The following is a 17,757-nucleotide window of genomic DNA, read 5'->3' on the forward strand; positions in this document are numbered from 1 at the left end:
CTGGTTTCTTTGTAATAGCTTTGGAAAAACTATTTAATCTAAACAATACATATTTTACTAATAGTTTTCTACTTAGGTTTTGTTTAAGATGAGCAGTAAAAAAAAAAAAAACCCAAAAAGCAAAAACCTGATAAACTATTGACAATAACAAACAAGTTTTAAAATGGTTTTCTGTATTTATATGACAAATTTACTTTTTTGTATAGAAGAAAAATACTATTTTCCTGCTTGTATCTCAGTTCATCATAAATCCCTGGATTTGTTTGAAACTCAGATTAGTATATAAAGACCAGTATTTAAAGCTTACTTTAATCCAAATTTATTATTTATAAAATGGGGGAAAAAACTCAAAATGGGTCTTTAAAAAAAAATACAAAATTTTATTGGAAAAATGGGTACACTATATATTACCCCTGGACAGGATTTTATCAAAATAAATGACTGAAGCATTATTTGGAGTTTATTAAAGTGGATAAAGTTGTTTATTCTATTTAGAATTGTTTAATAATTTAATAAGTAATCAACCTGTTAAAATTATGTCTATTTTTTGTTTTGTTTTTTGTTTTCTGCTCATTTTCTTTAGATCTTTAAAAAAATAAAAACCTTGTTTTTCATTTAATATTTGAAAGAATAAGATAACAAAATTGAAAAGAAATTGTCGACAAGAATCATTTGTTTTGTTTCTTTTTTCTTTTGTGTGTTTCAATTCAGAAAAACAGTTGATGTCAGAAAGAAAAGGAAAAATTTCTACCTAGAGCAAGAGATAATCTGTATATGGTTACTACCTGTACTACATGCATTTACCAAATGATTAAAAACAAACAAAAAATACAACAATATCCACCACTTTTTATGTTGTTTTGAAAGATACATTTATTTTCTCACACTAATAACTACAAGCAAAAATTAAAACATTTGCCAAATATTTCCTCACTTTCTTTTTGCAACTTGATGGATATTTGAATTTGTTTAATGGAAAGTCTAAAAAGGTTATTAATACTCACATTGTTTGCAATACATTGGTTGGCAGTGGTGAAATAAAACTAACATATCAGTCAGATAGTTTACATGTAAGTAAAAGTAGTTTTATTTTCTTATAAATTCAGGTGAAAACAATTTACAATTTAATTAAGTGAAACGAGACAAAACAGACAATTTCTGATGGATGAAATCAGACCAAATGCAATTAAAGTTTGGTTATTAGACAAAAACTCTGATACATGGCATGATTGTGTCGTTTCTATGGTTTGTGTGATCATAGTTTTTGCTTAATTTATTTATCTATTAAATCTACTTCTGTTTTCATTTTATGCATTTTTGTTGTCGTTTTGTATATTATTTTCCATTTTGTGTGTGTTTGCTGTTTTGTGTGTTTTGTGAGTATTTTGTGCATTTTTCTTGCAGTTTTTGCATAATTTATTTGTATTTTGTCTACTTCTGTTCTAATTTTGTGTATTGTTGTTTTGTATATTTCTCATTTTGTTTGTATTTGTTGAATTGTGTATTTTCTGAATGTATTTATCTATTTAGTCTTCTTCTGTTGTCATTTTGTGTATTTTTATTGTTGTTTTGTATATTATTTTCTATTTTGTCTGTATTTCTTGTTTTTTGTGTTTTGGGAGTATTTTTGTTTCAGTTTTTGCATAATTTGTGTACTTTTGTGTATTATTTTCTGTTTTGTGTTTGTTTGCTGTTTTGTGTTTCTTTTCTGATTTTGTTTCTTTTGTTGATTTCTGTATGCCATTTCTCATTTTGTTTGTATTTGTTGAATTGTGTTTTTGTTGCACTTTTTGCTGAATGTATTTATTTGTTTTGTCATTTTGTGTATTTTTATTGTTGTTTTGCAATTTCTTTTGTTATTTTTGTGTAGTTTGTTGTCTTTTGTGTGTTTTTAAAGTAATTTGATTATTCTAGTTGTCTTTTTTTCTGTCATTTTGTGTATTTTATGGAGCAATTTTTTATGTCTCCTATGGGGGTGTGCATAAAGTTTGTCCCAGGGCCACATGTGTTTATTCAGACAAGGTGTTGTCTGAATAAACACCTTGTCTGAATAAACACATTAAAATCTTATTGCTAAATGGGATTTCACCAGTTCAAAGATGGAAACTTTATCATATTTAATAATGGTACATTTTTCCTCTCAGCTCAATCTCTCGTCCTTCTAATTTCTTACCTTCCCCTTGTCTTCCTCTCATCACTCCCTCCTACTTTCGCCACAGGAGCTACCTGAGGCCCTTCTGTCCACCTCATTCATCACCTGTGTTTGATTCCTCTGCCTCAGGAGGGAGAAAGGGAAAAATAGTTGAGTTGAGGAGGAAGTCATAAGAAAGCCTCCTCTGTCCTCTCTGCTCCTCCTTTCCCTCCTTTCTATCGGTGTGAGTGAGTGAGGGAGAGATGAATGCAGCCAGTGGAATTAATTGCACTCCGTTACTGAAGATCAGCAAGTTTGCACCGTTGGCGTGCTGATCTGCCATATGGCTGCCCACTTGGTGAACACTTTGATTAATTGTGGCCCACTCCCTATTTTTTCTCCCCACTAATATTTGATTCTGATAAGGAGAACTTAGCTGGTCTTCTTCTTCAGTCCTCACTCTTTGTTTAGTTATCTCCTCTATCTGCTGGACCACTTATATTTCAAGCCAAAGTTTGACTTTTAAAATTGTTAATCTTCAAACTCTTCTTGGTGTCGAAGGTGATGCAGAGGATGGTTGATATTAGAGGCAAACAGGAGGAGCAGAGTAGTGGGTAAGAGAGTTTAAAGCTCTGAGTACTGGTCCTTTGTTCTTGATTAGGCCCCTGGTGTGTTGAGGGCTTCTCTATTAGCCTCCTCAGCCTCTACTACAGTGGATGGAGACTGCTCTGTAGCCCAGAGGTCTTACACACACACACACACACACACACACACACGCACACACACACACACACACACACAAGGTGAGACATGAGTCCGTGTTGCCGTGCGTGCAGTAATAAGGAAGTGAACAGATGTTGGAGTCACAATATCAATAGGGCTGACTGTAGCTAATAATACCTTAGCAGGGTTCAGCCATGAGACAGCGCTAACTAGAGATGCAACTCTCAAGTGGAGCATTTGCTATCTGCAAATCACACTCTGTGTGTGTGTGTGTGTGTGCTTGTGTGTGTGCACGTGCGTGTGTGTGTGTGTGCGCGCGCGCTGAAACTCCCATTACACGTTAGTGGGAGTCTGTTTCTGCGTGCGGGGTACAGGGAAGAGCTCGCAGTGCCATCATCATCTCGGAGATAAAGTGTTTTCACCTCAGGTCACAAGTTCAGCTTTGTTTTCCCTTTTTTTCCTCTTCTGGTTCTAATGAGGTAACCATAAAGAACACTATGCAGACATCTAAGCTGGAAGATCCATTACAATCACACGGGTGCTTTGTTTTTCCTCTGCTTTATCGCCGGTTCTTGCCGCTCGTCTATTTTGGACTTCGTCAGTCTTGTTAAGTGCTGCCATTCTCCAGTGTTGGGATGTGGCCCAGAGGGCCTTTAGCGAGACCAGGGGCTGGGAATGAGCTGCGAGCCCCAGCCAGGGGGTGCCCATGTTAGGCTGCCAGTCCCACTAAATCTCCCTGATTACCTGCAGCGGCTATGAGGTGATGGGGGTATTACCAAGGTGGTGGGCTCTCCAAAGAGGCTGATTGAGATGCAAATGGAGGCCATAACTCAGAGCTAATGCAGACGTGTGCACCTTCATCCGATCCTGATTTCCTCACTCTCTCATCGCCCCCCATTTACTCTTTGAAAGGAGGAGGGCCTGTTTCGCAGTGAAGATATTGTGTGCAATTGAGTGCTAAGTACAAAAACAAACTTTGAATTGATTTTGGATGGGATAAAGAGCACAAACAGTATTTGAAGAATTCCAAGTTCAGTCGTTCCTTGTTTTCCTGCGAGGGAACAGACGGACACAGAAAGAGGAACGGACTGTGGGCTTGCTAGTGGAAAGGTGAAGTGAACGAGGGAGGAGGAGCGGAGGAGTAATTGCACAGTCCTTTGCTGAATTGTTCTGTGGATGCAAATTTAAATCCCTCCTATTATTTTAATAATCTGCCTTTTACTGCTTGTGCTCGGATCATTTGTTTGCAAACCAGGTTATTTGGAGAGGGAGGCTCGGGGGTAATTTCATGCTTTGGAGCATTTATATCTATAACTTAATGAGGAGAGGGCCTGTTGTTTCCTGGTAATACATTGCTAGAGGGGAGCAAACTTTTTATTCTCCGTTTAGGGTACTGTTAGAGGGCGATAATGTGGGATTACTCTGATGGAATTAAGAAGCAATCTGATGAGAGACCTAATGCAGCTTTAGGTGATAGACAAAGTTTAATGCTGTTGTTTTATTCTGGGGAATGTACCATACAATATGGGCTATCCCATTTACACATCCCAATAACTTTACATACACATATTTAGAGGCTCCTTTGTATTTAAATAAATTGATTCACAGCTGCGACCTTAAAAGGCCTGGCTGCTTATTCCCTCCCTCACCCAGTTTTGTTTTCTTTAAGTGTGCAGCACCTTAACGAAATCTACACGTCTCCTGTTCACTCTTATTCAGTTCATGCCGATGCAGGATGTCATTCCATTGGTTCAACTCAGACTCAATTTAACACACACTTAATTAATTTAGTCAAAAACTCAAAACTTCCACAGGCTCTACAGCAGACATCGGCAACTGGTGGCCCGCAGGCCACAACTGGCCCTTGGTCTTATTTTTTGTGACCCCACAAAATGACAGAAAAATACAACAAACAAAGAAACAAAGTAAACAGCCAATATAGCTAATATATACATAAAACAGCATAAATACACAAAATGACTTCAATAACATACAAAATTATAGAAACATACACAACACATTGAAAATACACAAAAAACAGCCAAAACACACAAAATGACTCCAAAAACATAAAAAATGACGGAAAAAAAACAAGCATCTGCCAAATTCGCAAAAATACACAAAATGACTCCACACACATACACAATTACAGAAAAATACACAAAGTTATTTCCAAAATATCCACAACGACTACAAATAAATGACTAAAAGAATATAGAAAAATGGTCTACTTTAAAATGACACAAAATGAATCATATTGCACAAATTACATGTTTGTGGCCCACACTGTGATGAAAGTTGCCCATTGCTGCTCTACAGAATGCAATGATAGTTGTCTGTTAATGTAGTTACTTTCATTCTTTAGATTAAAACACATTGTGGTGTCTCCTCGTGTCCCCATCCTTTCTTTGCTCCTCTTCTTCGAGGAAATTGAATCAGACTGCATGAATTAAGGTAATAATGCAATTTGTTTACAGGACATCATTTATTCTCTGTCATAGCAGCGCTCCGTTCATCACTGCCTCGCCGACCTCTGACCTTTACTAAAGTCACCTGATGTGTTTATCGCAGCGTTCAATGAGATTGTTCAATGCCATTCATGCCATTATCAGGCGATGAGGGGCTAAAGATGCATGATGAGAATCTTATTATTCAAATGTGGGAAACATGTTGGCTGAATGTAATGCTGTGTAACCTTATCAGTAAACAGGGCACAACATGGAGACAGAGGTGGACAACTACACTTCACTGTATAATGATTGTAAATGTTTTAATATTTAACATTTCTGTCTGATAAAGATCTGCTCAGTGATGCAGGTGTCATCTCACCCTTCCTGTGTGGGTTAGCATATTAGCATGTAAGTGCATATACCTATGTTAGTCAGTGACATGAATGTCAGGTCAGTTGGTTTCAAAATTTCCTCAATCACATTTCAGTTTACTCATTTCTGCATCAGTTTCCACTATAATTTAGATGGTTTAATTCACTGTTAAAGAGACAACATTGGGTTAATAGTTTCAACTGCTGTTAATATTTAAAATTTTACAGATATGCTTTAGTTACGCTGAAATCACGCAAGATTACAACCTATCCGTTAGCTACTCTGCTACATACTCTGCTACCCTGGCAATGTGTGATAGGGTCCCAAAACATGTGAGTGAGAGAGTTTAGTCTGTGTCATAAAGATATTTTTATCTCATTTTGCATGAAATCCCACACAGCTGTGTGATTACATAGCATGAGATTTTGAACAAGATTATTAGCAAGATGGGACATTTCTGTTAGTTTTTTTATACTTTCTAGACATTAGAGGTCCCATGTCATGCTGTTTTTCACCCAACTCCATTTGTTCTATGAACCCCAAAAACATAGTATTTGAGGTTTCATCTGACCATATATTTGCCCAATCCTCTTCTGGATCATCCAAATGCTCTCTAGCAAACTTCAGACGGGCCCACACATGTACTGGCTTAAGCAGGGGGACATGTCTGGCACTGCAGGATTTGAGTCCCTGGCGGCATAGTGTGGGATTTTTGCTCATCGTTCTTGTGATCATTTTGACCCCACAGGGTGAGATCTTGCGTGGAGCACCAGATTGAGGGAGATTATCAGTGGTCTTGTATATCTTCCATTTTCTAATAACTGCTCCCACAGTTGATTTCTTCACACCAAGCTGCTTACCTGTTGCAGATTCAGTCTTCCCAGTCTGGTGCAGGTCTACAATTTTGTTTCTGATGTCCTTTGACAGCTCTTTGGTCTTGGCCATGGTGGAGTTTGGAGTGTGACTGTTTGAGGTTGTGGACAATTGTCTTTTAAACTGGTAACGAGTTCAAACAGGCGCCATTAATACAGGTAACGAGTGAAGGACAGAGGAGCCTCTTAAAGAAGACATTACAGGTCTGTGAGAGCTAGAAATCTTGCTTGTTTGTAGGTGACCAAATACTTATTTTACCGAGGGATTTACCAATTAATTCATTAAAAATCCTACATTTTTCTGGATTTCTTTTTTCTCATTTTGTCCCTCATAGTTGAGGTATACCTATGATAAAAATGACAAGCCTCTCTCATCTTTTTAAGTGGGAGTACTTGCACAATTGATGGCTGACTAAATACTTTTTTGCCCCACTGTACATAGCACTGCGCGAAGGACGCTGAAATGCTCACCTTTGTGGGCGTGTCTGTTACATGTCAATCATGGCAGAGAGCTTCCTGGAGGCGCGGCTTCTCCAGCTCAGTGCTGCGTCAAATTTGTCATTAAAGTCAAAACGTGTCATCAAATTGGAGTGAGGTGTTTAGGCTCGCCCTGCAGTAAGAAAGGAGCAAATCACCCTCTAACTAACGATTGAGGGAATCAATGAAAAAAAACACTTGGGCATGTGTATGAAGCCTAAATAGCACTTTTATGACGTTTAAAGCACAGAAAAGTTGATTTAGCTTAACCTGAGCCCTTTAAACCACCCATTTTCCTGGGAATAAATAGTGTGTAAATGCATGATATTGTCCTAGATCATGCATGGGAGATTTTACTGTGTCATTTTGGGACCTGATTTTAAAAAGAGGAAAAAAGGTTCAGATAGTTTTTTCTGTTTCAGAACGTAAATTTCACAGTTTATCCATACATTTTCTGCTATCACAGAAAATCACAGCCCCTACATTTTGTAAAACTCTGCAAGAGACTGCAGGCCAAAGCGGCCCAAATCATATTTTTCTGTATCTGATCTGTTAAAGACAGTTTGAACAGTACAAATCCAACCGACCCATAGGCCACTTTCATGCGCTCCTAGATCCCATACTTATCTGATATTATGCGATGCGAATGCTGTCTGAACAGCCAGATCGCATCTTTCTGACCTTTAGTCATTGAAATACGATAAACGTCCCAATTCCCACGTAATCGCTTAATATAGCGAGTTGTAGTCAATACAAAGAGAACCACAAAACCATACAAACAGTTCACTGTGTCCTTGGAGAGGAGCAGTAGGAAATCTACTCTGTTCTGTCCTGTAGATATTCTGCTTTTGTGGAGATCATTGTGATTCAACCATGGATACAGTCAATATTTATATGTGAAATACAATCCACTGCCACTCTGTTCAGGGTGTAGCCCCACCTAGCATCTGTAGAAAGCTGGAGATAGGCGCCAGCAGACTCCGTAGCCTTGCCGGAGTGGAACCGCAGCCCTTACGCATCCAGTGGAAATTGGGGGTGATGTTCTCAGGGCTGCAGCACCCTCTGACCCTGAACAGGATAAGATGTTGTGATGAAGGTCAAAGCATCTAAAAAAGCTTACTCCTTAATTCTTTGATTTGTTTTACTCATAATGACATCTACATCTAGTCCATGTGTGATTTCATTCAAAGCCAAAGTGAGAAAATAATTAAGCTCCTTCTCTCGTGTTTCAATCACAAACTAATGCGACGGTGGCGATGGTAAGCAGTTTAAAATGTTGCCAAACAAAAGAGCTTTTAATCAAAGTGCAAACCAAAGCCAGCAGAGTGTATAACTCTCCTTCATCAAAAGGGTCTCTGATACACATTCTCACATCAAAGACCTCAACGTTTCCTAATTGCTCCGTTTCTTTTCTTCATCATTTAAACTCTTCTTATGTTTTCATAAGTAGCGCGAGTGCCCACGTCACTGCATCCACTGCAGTATTTGTGTGATTGACTTTAGTTTTCCTGATGTTTTTTTTAGCTTTTCCACCAGGCCTCAGGATAGAGAGATGATACAAAGGCACGAGTGTTTCAGGAGGAATTAAAGCAGCGCGTTTAGATGAAGCAATCACATTACAGCCAACACTCCAGGAAAACACATTATTTTGTACTGTGAGGGAGCTTTATCGCTTACGCGCCTAAATGGAAAGTTGTATATACAGTGTAAGTGAGTCCCTGCTTTATCTTTATTGTTATCTAACTGCTACACAATCAGTGGCAAACTCTGTTCAGTCAGACACTCGCTGTGTGGAATTGCAAAATAAGTTGGGTGTAAATATGTAATTGCCCGTGTGCTTATTCTGAGATCAAAAATATTAGGGAGCAATATGGACGGTATTAAAGTCTTGGTTGTTAGGAGTATCGGTTTCACTGAAGACATGCAGGAAAAATGCACTGTCTGCGAAACAGGCAGAGATAGAGTGGGTGAGATGGGGGTGGGGTGATATGGGAGCAGGAGAGGGTGAGGATTTGGAGAGGAAGAGAAGGAAAAGATGAAATCCGCTTGATGTCTTTCTGAGAACATCGACACATTATTTAAATCTCCATCACTTTTTAATGTAAATCTGATCAGACGCTGGCCTGAACGAAGGAGCCGAGGAGTGAAAGTACAGGCAAGAAACTGACACGTGCACGCTCATGGACCCACAAAGACTGAGACACTATATATATATACTGTATATATACGTGTATATTTATTTTTTTGAGTTTGAATGAAATATGCAAAGCCACTGCTTTACTTTAGTTTGGCTTTTCAAACAAACACACTAAATGCTCCTTTGCTTTTATAAAAACACACATTGCTGCTTCGGATTACCTGCGTGCATGTTTGTGTAGAACGTGTGTGTGTGTGCTGGATTTGTGTGTGTCATTGTGGAATCTGATATCTGCCTGTGGCCCCTTGGCCCTGGTCTGTCTGCATCTGAAAAGCCAACTCTGCATTTATGATGACCGCACTGTCCTTTTCATTACCCGTCTTCTGTCCCTCACTCTGTCTGTCTTTACTCACACTCTTTTTTTACTATTCACTTACGTTTCCTGTCCGACACCTTTAAAAATGAAAGAACGTGTCCGAATTGGAAAATCACAATGGAGGATTTCTGTTATTTTTGTTTATTTCCTTCTTGTTAGAGAACAACCTCAATGTATTTCATGGTCTAAGATGTTTAATAAATGCAATGACATTTCAAAAATGTTTTACGTTAATTTAATTTAATGTAAAATTGATTAATCACATCATAATTAAAATTGAATATCACTACGCTTATAGGATATTTTTTTTTCTTTAAACAACTTTTGTTTAAGAAAATTAAAGGTATAGAAGACGATTTTCCCGAAGTTTAGAAAAGAAACTCTCTCTGCACATGCGCAACACTTCCTGCTTCCAAGAGGGAACGCCTACGTGTGCGAGAGACCGTGCACAAGTCCAGTTTTCCTTGTGCACAGCTATGTTTACAAGTTGGAGTCCGCATCTCTCATACAAGCTGCTGGTTCAGCTTACCTTGCACTTTTTCCACTATGTCAGACTCGCCACCAATAAGTGAAAATCCATTTTCAACGCACCCGATGCGCACAGGGCACAAGCACGAGCACGTATGACGGCCTTATGTAAACATATCATCAGAATGATTGAGGACCAATAGTTAAGATGATCCACCCAGAAATTGAAGCCAATACATACTATATCTTTAAGGCAAGATTTACGAATAGGGACAAACTTTCTTTTTTTTTTTTTTTTTTCTTTTACAATGCATTCAGGGCTTTAAATTAACTTTTTAGATCACCAGCCAGCATGGCTAGTAGATTCTTAAAGTTACCAGCCAACCAGATTTTCCACCAGCCAAATTTTTTTCAAACTAAATTAAACTACATTATGAGTGCCACACAATAGATTTAAGCATTCATATTTAATTTTTTTGATTGCAGAAATACATTAAAAAGGTAAAAATATAAACATTCAATTACATTTTTTCTCGGAATTGGTGTGTTGGCGGGTGTTAATTCAAAGCCCCGAATGCATGCATTAAAAAAAAAAAAAAAATCATATACCAGTATAATTAATTAAAAAAAATATTATTTCTTATTTGTCATCTTTTTAGTTATTTTATTCAATTACATCTGTGTGCAGTAGTCTCTAAACCTTTATATAATTTTATCTTTTTTCAATCACTTCAGTAAAATCCTGTCAAGCACTTTGGACTACACTTGAGTTTGTAAGAAATATGTGCTACATATCCAAAACAAAAAGCTGAAAAAGAGAGAGAAACTGTGATTTAACAAGATCAGAAATTGATGATGATGATTATTATTATTATTACTTTCATTATTGATAACTAAAATCAGTAGATTTGAAATTGATGAATAGAAATACATCAAATAGTCACCGTATAATCTCACATATAGTTTATTATTTCTGTTAATAGAGGCAGGCATTTTGTATATTATTCTTTTTGCTTCTTTTAATTCAGATTATTTGCGTGTACGTTTGCTGTGTTTTGCTTTTAATCCTGATTAAATAATTTTGACAGTAAATGTTCAAATTGACATTGAAAATGAGCACATATTCCCATTACAACTGTTACAGTATCATACTTAGTTTTTTTTGTTTATGAACACACACACACACTCACACACACACACACACACACACACACACACACACACACACACACACACACACACACACACACACACACACACACACACACACACACACACACACATCCCTTCAAACCATGAACTGAGTCAAAAATAATAAATCAAATAAATACATTTACAAAATCATTCAAAAGATGGAAAAAAATAAAAACGCAAAAAAGAGCACATTCATTTTTCAGTAAAAAATATTTTTTTGCAAGCTTTCCGTAGCTCAGCTGGTTTTATTATTGAAATGATCCATAAAGCATGCAAAATGTGTGATAAAACTAAAATCAAAGTAGACTTTCATTTCACCTTTTATTTAAATATACTGCTTAATTAATATTTCACCTGATGAATAACACATATTAGTTATTTGATTATTTTGGATATTAAATTGTGTTTTGTTTATTTTTTCCTGCATCCTTATCCCTTTTTTCTCGCGCTGTTTTGTCTTTCCTTTTGTCTTCTGATTGTGTTTGTGCAGCCGTCACATGATTCCCCGTCAGCTTGGAATGATTGATGAAACTGATGAAAGTGCTTACTAATTAATGTGTTTCATTAATTAAAGCTGTTAGTGCTGTGTTTACCAACGTGCCCTGTGCTTAGCGTGTCGCCGAGCCGCTCACACGCTGTCAATGCGTTCTTTAACAGAGGCCAGACGTTTCCTCCGCACACGACACGTGCCTCGTTCGTTCCGTTTCTCATCTGGAAAATCATCCCATGTCCTTCCCTCACCTTTCCCATATCTGCCCCCCTGCAATTGCTTGATTTGTAACTTGATTTCAGGAAAGGGAAAACCTGTAGATTATCCAGCTTTCATTAGGAGGGAAAAGCCCCGTCCATGTCAGAGGAAGAAGAAATCAATTTAATACAGACTTAACTGGAGGAAATTGCATATTCTGCCTGTATGTGCTGAGCGGGCACTTTCTCTTCCTCACCAGAGACCTGCCTCCTTATTAATTGCTCTGTGTGTGTGTGTGTGTGTGTGTGTGTGTGTGTGTGTGTGTGTGTGTGTGTGTGTGTGTGTGTGTGTGTGTGTGTGTGTGTGTGTGTGTGTGTGTGTGTGTGTGTGTGTGCGTGCGTGCGTGCGTGCGTGCGTGCGTGCGTGCGTGCGTGCGTGCGTGCGTGCGTGCGTGCGTGCGTGCGCGCCACTGTGTAAACAGTTGTTTATATGTGTGTAAGTAATGTGCAAAGCGTGTGCATTCACTTGTGTGTGTGTGTGTGTTATTGTTGGTGTGTGTGGAGGTCAGCTCTCAGAGCCGTACTAGGGCAGCTGGCCAGATGTGACTGTTTCTTTATTTTTGCTTCGTCCGAGTGCAATCACTGCATTTGGTTGGTGTCCATATTTCTTTTGTTGGTGTATGTGCTGCTGCGTGCATAAGCACAAGTGCACACGACTTAGCCAGGTGGAGACGAGATTGGTTAGTATTTATGAACGTACGTCATAATTGTGGCAGAATGATGTACGAGCCGAGCGTCGCGCACAGTTTCCACCTCGCTCTTTTTTTTCTCTTTTTGCTAAAAATGTATATCTTTTGATACGAGCCTTAAAAAAAGCTGATGACCAATTTAATATGAAGCGTCGCGGACAAGGTCATAGAGCTCGGAGTGTGTCCATGTTCCTCCCTCCGAGGCCTGTTCTAATCTACAGAGCAAGAAGAGAGGCTCAAAGTCATTTCTCTAATTGCTTTTATAAGGTGCCCTTTTCACTCGGTGTCTTCCCTGTTCATTCACTTTCATTTATCAGTGGAAACCTTTCCTCTAATCCTGCCACTAAAGTTACTTCCATGTCACATTGCTTTTAGATTGTAACAATATTAAGAGTACTAAATTAAAACTGCTGGAGATTACCTTGTTTTTTTCTATCAGATAAAGACACAGTGTGTGCCTCATAGATGAGTAAATCAAGGATTATTTGATCAAAAAAAAATGTAAAAGGTTTAAATTGCCACTCAAAAGTTTGTTTTGATCTCTTGGTTTATTGACAATGTAGGAAGAGTTTGGTGCATTGCATTATGGGATGTGAAGTCCCGTAGACGGATACACTCCACATCCCATCATGCAATGCATTCATCTGTAGAGACAAACAAACTTTTAGGCAGCACATTTCCCCATTTTACATATTTTTTTGAATAAATGATCTTTTATTTCTTGATAGGATCCAAACTATGTTGTTTGGGAATGTTGTTAATTTCCAGAATAAAGACATTAAATCATGCTTCTTTAAAAACATTTTAAAATACAAAGCTTAAAGTGTAAGTACAGCCTAAAACCACTTATTTCTACTGAATACATATACGATTAGGTATGAAGTAGTGTAGTTTATTTATCCTAGTCCCACTCTTCACATTTTAGTCTAAGTAATGATATTGTAAAATGTTAATGACTACCATCTATGGGTGGAACGCTTGCTATTGCAATTTCATTTTGCTATTGGCTGAGATTAGAACAGTGACTCCACTGTCACTGTTGGCCCCGCCCCCCTATAAGACTGTGCAGCGCTGTGGGGGCGGGGCTGCTGTGACTGGGCGTGTCTTAACTATTCTAGGAGCAACGCCTATAATCAAAGCCCTAGTGGCAGGTCAGCAAAACCCTGGGAGTGTACTTACACTTTAATAATTAAAACAAACTTCTAGTTTTCTAAAGCTCATTAGTTCAGTATAGAACTGTCAATACATGGATTTTTATCTTGTGATCTGATCAGATCAGTCTAAACTTCGCAGCTTTGTGCTTTTGCACAGACAGCAGTGCTCACAATGTATTGTGAGCACTGCATTAATGCATTAATGTATTTTCATCCATTAACAAACTGCAGTGAAAAAAAAAAATCGAAATCAAGGCTTACACTATGGATTCATCTGAGAAAAAACAGTAGTTGGTAAAAGCCCTTTAAACTAAAGAATAACAGACTTTCTCTCTGTGTCAAGGGTGTTTGCAGGAAGTGTTCGGAACACACAAGGCTGCTTTGATTTCTTAAGTGTTGCCCACTCATTGGTGATCTATAAGTGGCATTGGGGTGGTGAGCGGCACAAGGTGAGGGAAGATGGAAGCAGGGGTTAAAATGTAAGAGTGAAGGCTGAGGAGGATAAGAGGAGCAGGGGGATGAGATTGAGCTCCAGTGCATTAAGACAGTGTATTATTTGGCGGTTCCACTTGCTTGCGTCCATTAGGGGTGGCTGCTGTGCTATCAAAGGGGTCATGGAAGTGCATGTACCTGTGAGTGCACGTGTGTGAGTAATGCCACGTGTGTGTTTGGTGAGTTAGCAGAGTGGTCCGGTGTCCTATCGAACAGGACGGGGCTCTCCCTGCTTTAAGACTTTGCTTTTTCATTGGATTAGATGGCCTTGGTTCTAATTGTATTAGAACGCCGCTTGCCCCTTTATCCTCTTTTTACTCCCCACCTTCCTCCAGTGTGGAAAACACCAGTGACCTCCTTTCCCATTTAGGGAAAGGTTAACCTAATGTGTCCCCGCTCGTGCTACCCCTGTTTACTTTGAAGTCCTGGAGGTATGTTCGTCACGTCACAGACAGCTGTTCACTTTGGGAGAAGCTGAAGGTGTGGATGAAAGCCTGAATAATCTGATGCAGGGCTATCTTATGTTAAGGTTTCATTTATTCAAATTAAATTTCAGGAAATTTACTTTGATCTCCTGACATGTTTTAGATGTCAACTGCCAGTCTTCTTCAGAGGTTTCTGCTGATCGCTTTAATGTGTCCTTGGCTTCTAAGTATTAATTCCAGAAAGTTAATTTTGTCTTCTTTTTTAATAATATGTTTAGGTTTCATTTATTCAGACAAATGTTTCAAGAAATGCCTTTGACAAAGACTGACAGTTGACAGTCGAAACATGTCTGGAGATCAAAGTAAATTTCCTGAAAAAGTTGTCTGATTAAATGAAACCTTAACATATTGTTAAAAAATAAGACAAAATGAACTTGCTGGAATTATTACGCAGGCCATATCTTAGTGGTGACCTTTTGCATTTCAAAATAAAAGTAAAGGAAAAGCAGTTTACACACACACACAACAAATTCAAACACTTATTTACATGCATTTAGTTCCTAATTAGCCTTCAGCTTTCAGATGGTGTGATAGGTTGTATGTAGCTGGGGGCGGTGAGCGCGAGCTCTGTGCTGTTGCCTACTCAGCGATTGCTGCAGAGTTAACCAGAGAGGCTTCGCTGCCTCTCACTTTTCCTTCGCCCTTGAACAGACATGAGTTGTCATGGTCCTCGTAAAAAAAAAAAAAAACCTGAACGATTGCGTCTGTGCGTCTTTTTCTGCCACTTTTTTCTCCGTCTTCTCCTTCCAAAACCTGGCCATCTGTCTAATTGTTCACCTCCATCGCTTTAATGCTTTTTACATGCCCCCCCCTCCTTTTTCCAGGCAATAAACTTTATTTTCTTCTCAGGACTTCAATATGCAGCAGGGGGAGGGTCGGCAGGCGGGTGGGCAAGCAGGCTGCTCACCTTCTCCCTGCTGGATTTGCTCCAATGACGACCAACACACACCTTCATCCCCCTCTATCCTCCCTCTGGTCTGACTTTACTCCATTTTCCTTCCCTTTTCCTTCTTGTCTCCAGAGAGGAGAGAATATGTGTTTCGTCAAACTGACACCTGCTTCCATTTTCCCTGCTGGTCTCACACACACACACAGAGACAGACACAGACACACACACACACACATCCCTCACAGTGACCTCTTAATTATAACACTGCTGCCTTTTCTGAGCTTGTTTTTTCAAGTGAAGACTTACAGTGAATTGGCTCAACTGTCTGATATCACAGTGCCTTAAATGTTCCCCTCGAATATTATTATTATTCCTGTGCATGAAAAGTAAATGCGTATTAAACAGACAACACACAAGATAAAATTAGACAGTTGTCTCCTCTCACCTGTGATTACTGCCGTGTGCAGATCATATAAGCAGGTACCCTATTATCATATCTATAATAGCCATAATCAGGCCTTTAATGCTCTGTAATGGCATCCATATAATGGTATAGAGTGGCATCAAGAGAACAATTCAGGCATAGATAATGGAGCGATAGAGTGGTTTTACCCTTGAGTCACAACATTGGATTTGTTGTGTGTGTGCGAGTGTGTGTGTGCCTATGTATGCATGTACAAACACACCGCGGGGCAGTTAAGGTGTCTGTAAAACGCCTGAAGAGTCACATTTCTTTCAGGAGGAAGGCACTCTTAACCCTTCCTGGGTTTTTCTTTATGCTCACTGCTCTGTGGGGCATCCTTGCTATGGGTGTCATGTACACTGTTCACTTATGATGCTCCCAGACAGGAGATTAGTTCCTTAGGAAAAAGCAGGACAGGGGGCAGCAGCAGCACTGCTGACAGTGGACGCAGCGATCACGATCAGCACTCGTCGGTGTGTAATGTGAGCTGACACCAGAATTGCCAACCATCCCATAAAATATAGTATCATCCTGACTAACTGATTCAGGAAACACTTTGTCATTTATTTCTGTGAAATTGAAAAATAAACTATGCGTTTTAACAGTAAAATTTGACAGTAATCTTATTGTAGTGTGAGAAGAGTGCACAAGATGCACTATCTGACTCGTTTCATTGGTCGAGGCACTTCTACTCGCGAAAAACACAATAACATAACTACACCTCAATGGACGCCTGGTCTGATTCACGAGTCTCGAGCATCGTTGACTGTCTGTCCATAAACAGGACATTTGCTCCTTCTCCAAGAAAAAAAAGGAATTGGCTTCAAAAATACAGTGGAATTTTATTTTATTTAGATGATTACTGTGATATTTTGTAATACCTCAGCTAATAACTAATCCATATTTTATTTTATTCATATTCAAGTAAACACATTTTCTTAGTTTGTCTGGTTTGTATTGATCATTATTTAAAAGTGATGTTAATTGAGATCCACTGTATTATTATGTTGTATATTTAAATACATGTGCATTATTAAGTATGCAGAAGTCGACATATCGCAATTGTTAACTAAATTAGCACCAACCTACCCAGTGCTTAGTAAGGGACAATATTCTTTCCTGTTATTGGTATCGGCTAGAGACGCACAACAATCTCAAAGTAGGATTATTCACTGAATTTTCCAATTTTCAAACAGATCTTTTCCTGACACAGAAAGCTTGAATCTTATAAAATTGCCGTTTTACCCGCTCAAATGTGAAATTTAAGTGTTTTAAGGAGGATAGGCTGCTAGTATCTTCACAGCTTGGTTTAAAAGCAATTGTCATGAATAAATATGACATGTTTAACGGAACGTTAATCGGAGTAATTTTCTTATTTTGCACAAGCAATGATTAGTGATGTGATATCACCTTTGTCTTATGTCTGCATTTGCCCACAAGAGTTGGCAGAATAATTCTGTTTGAAACTAGATTATCTCTTCAATTTTGTGAGAGCGAAAAAATATCAGTATTAACATTGGCTACCAAATGAGCTGTAAAATGTTGCCATATCGGATATCGGCCAAAATTCCAATATCGTGCATCACTAATGTTTATATTTGGGAGAGTTGGCAACCCTGGCTGACACTGTTTCTCTCA

At 38.6% G+C, this 17,757-nt stretch overlaps 1 protein-coding gene across 1 annotated transcript in view; it reads left to right on the forward strand.

The window, feature by feature from the left end:
• The window catches only part of wwox (WW domain containing oxidoreductase), a 238,284-nt gene that overhangs the window by 49,225 nt on the left and 171,302 nt on the right, over positions 1–17,757 (forward strand). The gene's annotated exons all lie outside the window — the stretch shown is intronic.

This window comes from Gouania willdenowi, chromosome 6 (genome assembly GCF_900634775.1).
Source record: "Gouania willdenowi chromosome 6, fGouWil2.1, whole genome shotgun sequence".
Classification (NCBI taxonomy): domain Eukaryota; kingdom Metazoa; phylum Chordata; class Actinopteri; order Blenniiformes; family Gobiesocidae; genus Gouania; species Gouania willdenowi.